Below are 12,506 nucleotides of genomic sequence, written 5' to 3' on the forward strand. Positions count from 1 at the left end.
AGCAACGTGGGAAGCGGGAAGAGAAGGTCTACAGACACTATGGTGACCAGGTAACTCTGTGCACAGACCAAGGTAAGAAAAACCGCAGAAGCGGTGAAGTATTTCCTTGGTGGTTGGGACATCTTAGAGGTTGAAAGTGTGTTAATCAGATGCAAAATTGAGTGTGCAGTGAGTGCACAGTCCAGATCCACAGTTCCATGCTCACCTTATATGATTTAGGGTGGCTTCCCTGTCAGGGGTTTACAGTAACCTGTCATTGGTAAGAGGGACCTAAATTCCCATGAGGGAAGCAGCTGGAGAAGGACAAAGTGAAAGCTGAGGAGTGCAAGAAACCTCCAGTAGTGGGGGTTGAGCCTCTAGAGAAGGGGTACAAGAAATCTCTGTTAGGAGGGTTTGAGCTCCAGTGACTCAGGGAAACTCAGGAACACCTAAAACTTCCAGGATGGGAAATAGCTGAAGCAAGATGGGGGTTAAAAAAGAAAAGGCAGACAATATAATCCTCTCAGATAGCCCTCTAGTTCTCATGTTAAAATATCAGAAGGATAACGAGAACCAAACATAAGAAAAAGCAACAAATTATAAAATATTGCTGTTTTATCTGTGCCAAAGAACCTATCTTCAAATCCTCAGTTTTCTGGCCAAAGTTTGGGTCTAGTGATGATTGGAACTGTCAACTTGTAATAGAATATGTCAAAAACAAAAGTCCTGTCTCCAAAAAAGAAACAGACTATGCCCTGTGTTAGCACCAGGGGTCTGTCCTCCTCTGCCCCCTAAAAACTATGGGAGACAAGCAGGGAAATACTTCCCCTCAGGAAATTGAAATCCCTAACTCCAAATGGTCCACTAGCATGTGGTACCCTTTAGACCACCTTCCTTCATCCATGTCCATGGAGGAGCCCCCAAATTTGTTGGAAACAAGTGTTTGATGTAGCCAAAAGTAACCTGCACTTGGACAGGAAAGTTCTCACCTCTCTCAACTTACTCACCACCACAGATGAAGAATATATTCATCTAGATATTTGGTCAAGAGAAGGAAATCTGGGAAAATTGCAAGTTCCTCCAATTAAGGTCAAATTAAAGATTCCTAGGGAGGTAGTAAAAGGAAAACAATACCCTATTCCTCTAAAAGCCAGAATAGGTTTCAAACCTATAATTGAAAGCCTTGCTCACAATGGACTCCTTGAACTCAGTATATCCCCTTACAACACTCCAATATTGCCTGTAAAGAAGCCAGATGGGTCATACTGGCTAGTGAAAGATATCCAGGCTATTAATCAAATAGTTCAAACCACTCACCATGTTATCCCCAATTGTTACACCATTATTAGCAAAATTCCACCTGACCATGAATGGTTCACAGTAATAGATCTAAAAGATGCCTTCTGGACTTTGCCCTTTAGCAAAAGACAGTCTGGACTTGTTTGCTATTGAGTGGGAAGATGCCCACTCTGGCCTAAAACAACAGTAATGATGGACAGTTTGACCCCAAGGGTTTACAGACACTCCAAATCTTTTCAGTCAAATTTTGAAACAAGTATTAGAAAATTTCTCCCTCCCATCATTCATAGGTCTACTCCAGTATGTGGACAACCTGCTTATCTCATGGGGCAACAAAAAATGGGTAACAGCATTTGAAATTAATTTTCTAAATTATCTGAGAGGACAGGGGCTAAGAGTCTCAAAAAGTAAACTCCAGTTTGTAGAACCTGAATTAAAGTACTTAGAAATTTTAATCAGCAAAGGCAAGCAAATGATTGGGCTTGAATGAATTGAAGGTATCATATCACTACCTCTGCCAGAAACAAAATAGGAACTTACAAAGTTCTTAGGCTTAGTTGAATACTGTCACCTGTGGATCACCTCTTAAGCCTTAGAAACAAAACCTTTGTACCAAAAGCTTACCCAACAGGAGCCAGTCCCTTTTATATGGACCATCCCAGAAATACAACAGGTAGAAAAGTTAAAACATTTACTAGTAACTGCCCCTGTTCTAGCCTTACCCTCCCTAGAATGGCCATTTCATTTTTTCATAGGTGTAAACAAGAGAGTGGCTTTAGGGGTACTCATCCAAGGACATGGAGGCTACTGGCAGCCCATAGCCTTCTTGTCAAAAATTCTAGACCCAGTAACCCTTGGATGGCCTGAATGTGTCCAGTCTGTAGCATCAACAGCTTTGCTCATGGAGGAAAGCAGAAGATTAACCTTTGGGGAAAAACTCATTGTTATCACACCTCACCAAGTCAGAACTATCCTCAATCAAAAGGCAGAAAGGTGCCACACCGACTCAAGAATTTTAAAATATGAAACTATCCTGTTAGAGAGAGATGACCTGGCACTACCCACCAACAATTCTCTAAATCCAGTTGCTTTCCTAACCAGGAATCCAAACCAAAATGTAACAGGTAACCCACACCCAAAGGAACCTAAGCATAAATGTTGAGACCTAATTAGTTACCAAACCAAAGTTAGACTACACTTATGTGAAACTCCTTTTCAAACAGAGAAACATCTCTTTGTAGATGGTTCCTCCCAGGTAATAGAAGTAAAAAGGCATAACAGATACTTCGTAGTTGATGGAGATACCCTGACAGAACTAGAATCAGGAAGATTACCAAATGACTGGTCTGCACAGATGTGCAAGCTATTTGTCCTAAATCAAGCCTTAAAATTTTTACAAAATCAGGAGGAAACAATTTATACTGGCTCCAAATATGCCTTTGGAGTAGTACATACCTTTGGAAAAATCTGGACTGAACGAGGCCTTATTAACAGTAAAGGTCAAAACCTAGTCCACAAAGGGTTAATAATACAAGTATTATATAATCTTCAGTAACCTGAGGAAACAGCTGTTGTTCATGTCCCAGGACACCAAAAGAACCTCTTATTTGAAAGTCAGGGAAATAGTCTAGCCAACCAAATAGCCAAACAAGCTGCCTCTTCCCAAACTGCACCTAGTTTTCATTTAACCCCTCATTTTCCCCCTCTAACCCACTCCCCATCTTTTCCCAAGCAGACGAGGAAAAGCTAAAGAAATTGGCAGCTGAGGAAAACCCAGAAGGAAAGTGGGTACTACCAGATGGAAGGGAAATGTTATCCAAGCCTCTTATGAGGAAAATATTGTCACAACTTCATCTAGGATCTCATTGGGGTCCTCAAGCTATGTGTGATGCAGTCCTTTGAGTCTATGGGTACCTAGCAACATACACCCACGTTAGACAAGTAATAGATAGTTGCACAGTGTGCAGAAAAACTAAGAAGCAAACCCTAAGAAGGCAACTTACTGGGGGAAGAAACCCAGGGTTAAGGCCATTCCAAAGCGTCCAAGTTGACTATACTGAGATGCCCCCAAAAGGCTGCCTCAAGTATTTACAAGTAATAGTAGGTCATCTCACCCACTGGGTAGAAGTCATCCCCTTCCCAAACGCAACAGTCAATAATGTAGTGAAAGCTCTGTTGGAACATATCAAACCCAGGTTTGGACTAATAGATACCATTGATTTGGATAATGGGACGCGTTTCACTGCACACATCATTAAGGGGCTAACCCAAGCACCAGGAATAAAATGGGAATACCATGTCTCTGGCACCCGTCCTCATCAGGAAAGGCAGAAAGGATGAATAAGATTCTAAAGAATCATTTTAGAAACCCGCTGCCTTGGGCAAAGTGCCTTCCCATCGCCTTGTTAAGAGTCTGAACAGCCTCTCAAATAGACATTGGCCTCTCCCCTTATGAGATGCTTTATGGACTGCCTTACCTAAACTCTACTATTGATCTTCCTACATTTGAAACAAAAGATCAATTTCTCAGAAGCTATATATTAGGTTTGTCCTCCACCTTTTCCTTCCTCAGGACTCAGGGCCTTCTAGCACAAACCCCACCCCTTGAATTTCCAGTCCACCACCACCACCCTGGAGACCATGTCCTCATCAAAAATTGGAAAGAGGAAAATCTTGAACCCACCTAAGAAGGACCTTATCTAGTACTCCTAATGACTGAGATGGTGGTCCGGATTGCTGAAAAACGATGGTCTCACCATATCCGAGTCAACAACGTGTCGCCCTCTCCAGAATTATGGACTGTCATCCAGGGCCCAATTCCCACAACCATAATGTTAAAAAGAAGTCCCTAATCTGTCTGTCCCTTTTTCCTCTTCTTTTTCCTTTAGCTACCCCACATCTCATTATTAATGTAACCAAGTCAAGCTCACCTCAAACATTACTTTTGATGTCGGTCTTATTATACCCTATGGGAACTTGCAAGGTCAAAGGCAAATCTTTACTTCAGAAAAGTATCTCTGCCCTGCTTAGGGCCCCTCAGATGAGGTAACTTCTCTTAATTGGGATGACTGGGATGATTCTGAAAAATATTCTGTTGAATCCTGCCCTACTAGCAAAGAGCTTCTCTGTGGTAGCTGGTCCAGTGACTTCCAAAAATCAAGACTGGACCACCTCAGCCAGTAAGTGTATATCTCTAAAGCCATATATTCACTCCACTAAAGGAATTAACCCCGCCAATTGTCAACTAAACCAATGTAATCCAGTATAAATTTCCATTACTATCTCAACTTCCCAAGATTCCTCCCCTTCATTAAGTCATTTTTATGGTATAGGAGTAGAAGCTGCAGGGGCGGACCCTATAGGCTAATTTGAAGTATGCCTCATCCACCCTCTACCAACCCCTCCCTCTCCTTCTAAATCTTCTCTTCTCTCTCCTTCCAAACCTTCTAATCTCTCTCTACCCAATAGCAACACCAAAGACACCATCGTAGAAGTTAAATATTAAAAAAAAACCCTAGCTATTGAAACAGGGTATAAGGATACAAATGCCTGGCTGGAATTGATTAAATATTCTATTCACACACTAAATAGAAGAGATTGTTATGCTTTTGCAATGGGCAGGCAGAGTCCAAAATCATTCCCTTTCTACTTGGATAGTCCTCTGATCAACAAGGGAATTTCATGGTAGCTCTCTTCCAAGATCCCATAGCCTGGCTTAATAAGGCATGCAAAACTCTCTCACTGCCACTCCCAGAAGTTGAAGGCCCTGTGGATCAGTCCCCAAGGGCTCTCAGGCCTCTGGATAACGATGTCAATTTTACTTCATGTCTCTCACAACAAGGGGTAATTTTGGCATTTCTTGGAAGCCTAACAGGATGCAGTGAATCCAAGCCTTTTCAAGAGCTAATGAATCAGTCAGCCCTTGTTCATCCCCAAGTGGATATATGGTGGTATTGTGGTGGGCCACTGCTGGGTACTCTGCCAACTGCAGTGGCACTTGCCCTTTAATCCAATTGGCTATCCCTTTCACCCTAGCATTTCATCAACAAAACAAAGAGAACAATCGTAATAAAAGAAGTGCCCCTCACAGGTCTTTTGACCCTCACATTTATATAGATGCCACTGGAGTTCCACAAAGGGTGCCAAATGAATTTAAAGCTCAAAACCAAATAGCTGTAGGATTTAAATCTATATTCTTCTCATGGATAACTGTAAACAAAAATGTAGTCTTGATAAATTACATTTACTATAATCAACAGCAGTTTACTAATTTTACTAGAGATACCATTAAAGGGATAGCTGAACAATTAGGCCCTACCAGCCAAATGGCCTGGGAAAAGTAGAACAGTTCTGGGCATGAGATCGGCTGAGAAAGGCAGGGTCCAGTTATGATTGGAGTTCAATGCTGTACTTTTTTCCCTAACAACACAGCCCCTGATGGAACAATCACAAAGGCCTTACAGGCCCTTACTGCCCTAGCAAATGTATTGGCCAAAAATTCTGGAGTAAATGACCCTTTCTCTGATCTCATGGAAAAATGATTTGGAAGCTGGAAGGGACCTATAGCTCAATCTTTACGCACCGTGCAATTGTTACAGGTGTACTCATTCTTGTAGGTTGCCGTATCATACTCTGCATTCATGGATTAGTGCAAAGGATTATAGAAAAAGCCCTCACCAAAACCCCTCTTGATTCTCCTCTGCCTTATTCAGATAAACTTCTCCTTTTAAGTGACCAAGAACAACAAAGCAAAAATATGTTAGAAAAGTTTGAAGAGGAAGAACTATGAAATCAAGAGGGGGAAATTGTTGAGAACAATAAGTTCCTCTTCAAAATCCCCTATGCTTTCTTGTTCTTTCCTCCTTTGTAAACAGCCTAAGCTCTTTCTGCCATTGCCATGCCCAGACATGACCAGACATGCCTTGGACTTGTTCTGTAAACAGCCCTTCCCACCTTAGCAAGGGACAGCCTCTCTCTTCCTACCTAATTAGCCATATTCAATTTCAAAACCTAGCCAATTGGGTCAGTTTAGATTGTGTGGTCCAACTCCAGCCAATGGGGAAAGGACACTGAAACAGGAACTGAACTGCATTAGGGATAAAAGCTCCTGCCGTACCCTGCTTGGTATGCTCTTGCAATCATGACTGATGCAGGCAGCATGCTTCTGCAGAAGTAAATTTGCCTTGCTGAGAAGCCTTTTGTTTGAGTGCTGGTTTTCTTTGTGACTCCGAGCTCTTATTTTCAACATGCTGAAGAAGTACATTTCAACTAGACCAGCCTTACAAGAGGTCCTTAAGGGAGTGCTAAACATGAATTGAAAAGAAGGAAACCTGCTACCACAAAAGTGCACTTAAGCACATAGCCCACAGGTACTATAAATCAACCATGCAATCAAATCTACTTAACAGCCAGCTAACAACACAATGAGAGGATCAAAATCACACATATCAATACTAATCTTGAGTGTAAATGGGCTGATCACTCCACTTAAAAGACACTAAGTGGCAGACTAGATGTCCAATCATCTGATGGGTCTTCAAGGGACCCAGCTCACATGTAATGACACTCAGAGGCTCAAAGTGAAAGAATGGAGTTAGATTGACCATGCAAATGGTAAGTGAAAAGAAAAAAAGCAGGAGACTCTTTTCATGTTAGATGAAACAGAGTTTAAAACAGTAAAAATTAAGAAGGACAATGAAGGTCATTACTTAACAATAAGGTGTACAATCCAATAAGAAGCCTTAACTATCCTAAATATATATGCATTCAACATTTTTTCACCCAGATTTATTAAATAAGTTTTTCTTGGCCTATGAAAAAACTTAGACAATCACACAATAGTGAGACATTGAACACCCCACTGTCAGCATTAGACAGATCATCGGGGCAAAATATTAACAAAGAAACTCTGGACTTTAACTTGACACTTGGCCAAATGGACCAAATAGACATCTACAGAACACTCCACCCCTAAACCACAGAATATACATTATTCTTATCTTCACAAAGAACATATTTTAAGATTGAACATATGTGCAGTCATAAAGCAAATCTCAATGAATTCAAAAAATTGAAATCATATCAAATACTTTCTTGGACCATGGTACAATAAAAACAGAAATCAATACCAAGAAGATGTCTCAAGGGTACACACATTTATGGAAATTAAACAACTTGCTCCTGAATAACTCCTAGGTGGACATTGACATTCAGGCAGAAATTTAAAAGAACATATATTTGAAATTAATGAAAATAGGGACACAACTTACCAAAATAACTGGCATGTAGCCAAAATAGTGTTAAGAGGGAAGTTTATAGCCATAAATACCTTCATCAATATCAAAACAGTGTTAAGAGAAAAGTTTATGGCTGTAAACACCTTCATCAATAAAATTGTTCTCAAATTAACCACCTAACTTACCACCTAAAGAAACTAAAAACAAACAGCAACAAAAAATAGAACAAACCAATCCCAAAGCTAGCAGAAGCAAAGTAAAAACTAAAATTAGAAAACTTAATAAAATTGACATTCATAAATCCACACAAAAGATTCATGAAACCAAAAGTTTGTTATTTGAAAACATAAATAAGATTGATAGACACCTAGCTAGATAAAGAAAACTAAATACAAAATTTAAATAAACACTATCACCAATAATAAAGGTGATTTTATAACTGATCTCACAGAAATACAAAAAACCCTCAGAGACTACTATGAAGAACTCTGTGCAAACAAACTAGAAAATACAGAGGAAATAGATAAATTCCTGTAAATACACAATCTTTCAAGATAGAATCAAGATTGAAGCCTTGAATAGACTAATATCAACTTTTGAAACTGAATCAGTAATAAAGAACCTACCAACCAAAAAAGCCCTGGACCAGATGGATTCAAGGTTAAATTCTACCAAGTGTACAAAGAATAACTGAAACCATTTCTACTGAAACTATTCCAAAAAAATTAGGAGAAGGGGATACTCTCTAACTCCATCTATAAAGTCAGTATTGGCATGATACAAAAATCTGGCAGAGGTGCTACCAAAAAAAAAAAAAAAAGCTATTGATCAATATCCCTCATTAACATAAATGGAAAAATTCTCTACAAAATACTAGTAAATTGAATCCAGCAACATATTAAAAAGTTAATACACCATGATCAAGTAGACTTTATTCTTGGGATGTAAGACTGATTCAACATATACAAATCAACAAATATGTGCTAGAATGTGAGCTGCAAAAATAAATAAATAAATATTCATCATATAAACAGAATTAAAAGCAAAAACCATGTGATCATCTCAAGAGATACAGAAAAAGCTTTCAATAAAATCTGAAATTTTGCCATGATAAAAACTCACAACAAACAAGGCACTGAAGGCAAACAAGGCATTATCTCAAAATAATAAGAGCCATCTATGGCCACCCAACAGTCAACACCACACAGAATGGTCAAAAGCTAAAACTATTTCCTAGAGAACAGGAACAAGCCAAGAATGTCCACTTTCACCATTCCTATTCAAAATAGTACCAAAAGTCTTAGCCAGAGCAAGCATGCAAGAGAAATAAAGGGCATCCAAATAGGAAAATAAGTCAAATTATCTCTCTTCTCTGATGATATGATTCTATACCTAGAAAATCCTAAAGACTCTGTCAAAATCTCCTAGAATGGATAAATGACATCAGTAAAGTTTCAAGATACAAAAATAAATGTACAAAAATCAGTAGTATCTTATATACTAATAATGTCCAGTCTGAGAGTGAAATCATGAACACAATCCTACTTACAGTAGCCACAAAGGAAATGAAATACCTAAGAATACAAGTAACCAAGGAGGGGGATAATCTCTACAAGGAGAACTACAAAATACTGCTGAAGGAAATCAGAGATGACACAGATAAATGTGAGAGCATTCCATGCTCGCTCATGGATTGGAAGAATCAATTTACAGATTCCATGCTATTCCTATGAAACTACCAACATTATTATTCACAGAATTATAAAAAAGATTATGAAGTTCATATGGAACTAAAAAGAACCTGAATAACCAAAACTATCCTAAGCAAAAAGGACAAAGCTGGAGGCATCATACGACCCAACTTCAAAATATACTATAAAGCCACAGTAACCAAAACAGCTTGATACTGATACAAAACAGGCACATAGACCAATGGAACAGGGTAGACAACTTAGAAATAAGGCCATGAACCTAATCATTAAGGTTGACAAAAACAAGCAATTAGGAGAAAAGATCCCCTATTCAATAAATGGTGCTGGTATAACTGGCTAGTCATATGTGGAAGACTGAAGATAGAACTCTACTTTTCACCACATACTGAAACTACTCAAAATGCATTTAATATTTAAATATAAGACCTCAAGCTATCAAAATCCTGGAAGATAACCTAGGAAGATAACCTGGAAGATAACCTATTCTCAACATTGGCCTTGGCAAGAATTTTTGGCTAAGCTTCCAAAGCAATTCCAACAAAAACTAAAATGAAGTGAAACTTAAACTAAAGAGCTTCTCTATAGCCAAAGAAAGTATGAACAGAGTAAATCTACAGGATGGGAGAAGAGTATTTTCACCCTACACATTCAACAAAGGTCTAATATCCAGAAACTACAGGGAACTTAAAGAAATCAATAAGCAATAAACAAATAACCCCATTCAACAATGGGCCAAGGACATGAACAGACACTTCTCAAAAGAGGACATACAAGCAGCCTACAAAGATATGAAAGACTGCTTAACATCACTAATCATCATAGAAATGCAAATCACAACCACAATGAGATACCATCTCACACCAGTCACAATGGCTATTACCAAAAAGTCAAAAAACAACATATGCTGGCAAGGTTGCAGAGAAAATGGAATGCTCTTACACTGTGGGAATATAAATTGGCCTAGCCACCATGGAAAGCAGTCTGGAGGTTCCTCAAAGAACTTAAAATCGTGCTATCATTCAACTCAGAAATCCCATTATTGGGTATCCCTCTCTCCCCCCAAAAATAATAAATCATTTTACCAAAAAGACACATACACGTGTATGTTTATCACTGTGCTATTCACAATAGCAAAGACATCCAGGTGGATGATCAATGGTCAATTGGAAAGAAAAAAATGGAGATACATGTACACCATGGAATACTATGCAACCATAAAAAATGACATCATGTCCTTTGTAGCAATGTTGAAGGAACTGGAGGCCATAAGCCTAAATAAATCATCACAAGAACAGAAAACCAAATACCACGTGTTCTCACTTATAAATGGGAATTAAACACTGAGCACACATGGCCATAAATATGGAAAAAACAGATTCTGTGGCTACTGGGAAGAGGGGTTAAAAATGATCTACTGGGTACTATGTTCACTACCTGGGAGATGGGATCCATATTTCAAACCTCAGCATCACAGTGCATTCCCACGTAACAAATCTGCACGTGTATCCTCTGTATCCAATGTAAAAGTTGAAGTTTTAAAAACGTAAAAATGAAAGAAAAAGGAAAATCCCTGGCACCCTGAAGGACTCATCTTCCTCAGACTGCAGGGCCCAGCATGACTTCTGAGGAACTGCAAATGTCTCTTCCAGCATGGACAGTAGAGATTTGTTGGGAATAGGTCACTGAATTTTCTAGGCTGTTGAGCCTTTATTAATTCACAAGAAGGCCCTCTTCTGTGATAGAAATCCTGGAAAAATTTAAGTTGCCCTAGAAAACAGAAATCTCTAAAAGCTTCTTCTAGAGCTCATGCCTCAAGGAACTATTCCTGAAGTTCAACTAGGAGCTTGCTTTTTCTGCCAGGCTGGTCCTCATTGCAATACTCTGATTAAGCCTCAAGTTTCCTATTAGAAATGAAACTTAAGACTTTCTTGTCCATGGAAACTGCCAACTCTGTCCACATGTGCAGACCTTGTAGTCTGACTCCTGGTATTTCCTACTCTTTTTCCCAGCCCTCTTACATCATCTGTCCCATCCTTTCTCCCCTAGCCTTCTGTCCTAGAGTCTCTGTGCCTGCTGCTTTTCTCTTGATGCTGTTAACAAATCAAGTCTAAGGAAAGTGAGATGCATGTAAAATAATTCCCCTGATCAGCATTTAGGGAAGTACTCATGATTTGAGTTTAAATGATGCTGTTTTCCATTAATCTTCAGACATGATCAAAGAAAAGTATTTGCTTCCTTTAAAATGGTCAGAAAAAAAAATACAGATAAAAATATTGTTTTTTCATTTAAAAAGTATGAAAGAACCAGGAGGCGTATATTTTTCAAATATGATATGCATAAAAATCAGGCTGAACAGTACAGTAAAATAACAGCACTTTCAATGCTGTGGTTGGGTAGCCAGGAATTTCTGCCAACTAATCAGATTATTATTATTTTTGCCCCCAAGACCACATTCTTTCTAACTAGACTAAATTCCTTAAAGGTGGAAAAAAAGTCTCATGTAGAGTTTGGAAGCCATTGTTCATCTGTTACTATGGCATCTGTGCTCTCTCTGCTCTTTAAGCAAGTCTGTAGATTGACCTTATAATTCTTGGTTTATAATTTTTTTGTTTTCGTTTCAAAAATGTCTGACAGTTTGTAAGACCAGTACTTGTTTACACTTTTAAAATATAAATTTTAAAATTACTCTTTCATCAGGAAAGTTTTAGGAATTTTGTCCTATCAGAGAAGTGGCATTAAATATAATTGCATCATTGTAAATAAAATGATTGAGTGAATTATTGATATGTAAATTGACCCAATTTGTGGGAATCGATGTACTTTTCTAATCAGAAACAAAACAACTGCCACTGAGGGTTCTTTATATGACTTTTTCTTTCTTTTTAATCTTAAGCTAACTTCAAAGACTCTGTGGAATAGAATGAACCACATGAGTGGGTAAAATTGAACACTCAGATTGCTGCACTTGGGCACCTGCTAAGTCTGCCGTAACTACCGTACTAAAATTAACCATTTCTCTCACCATTGATTACAAAGATAAACTCAAAAATTAGTCATTACATGCTTAAAAAGGATAACTAATTATTTTTACAAATAGAAACAGGCCAAAAAAGAGACAAGACAAAAATGATCTAGGAATATATAGACTTACTTAAGTTAATTAAAATAATCACAAGGACCTCCAGCACTGAAATGAAGCCCCAGTGCCTGGCAGAGTGAGATGGTGGGAAGAAATTGGTTCTTGGATCACATATTGAGATGGAGGACCAACCTTCTCTAT

This window comes from Piliocolobus tephrosceles, chromosome 18 (assembly GCF_002776525.5).
Source record: "Piliocolobus tephrosceles isolate RC106 chromosome 18, ASM277652v3, whole genome shotgun sequence".
In the NCBI taxonomy this organism is placed as follows: Eukaryota; Metazoa; Chordata; class Mammalia; order Primates; family Cercopithecidae; genus Piliocolobus; species Piliocolobus tephrosceles.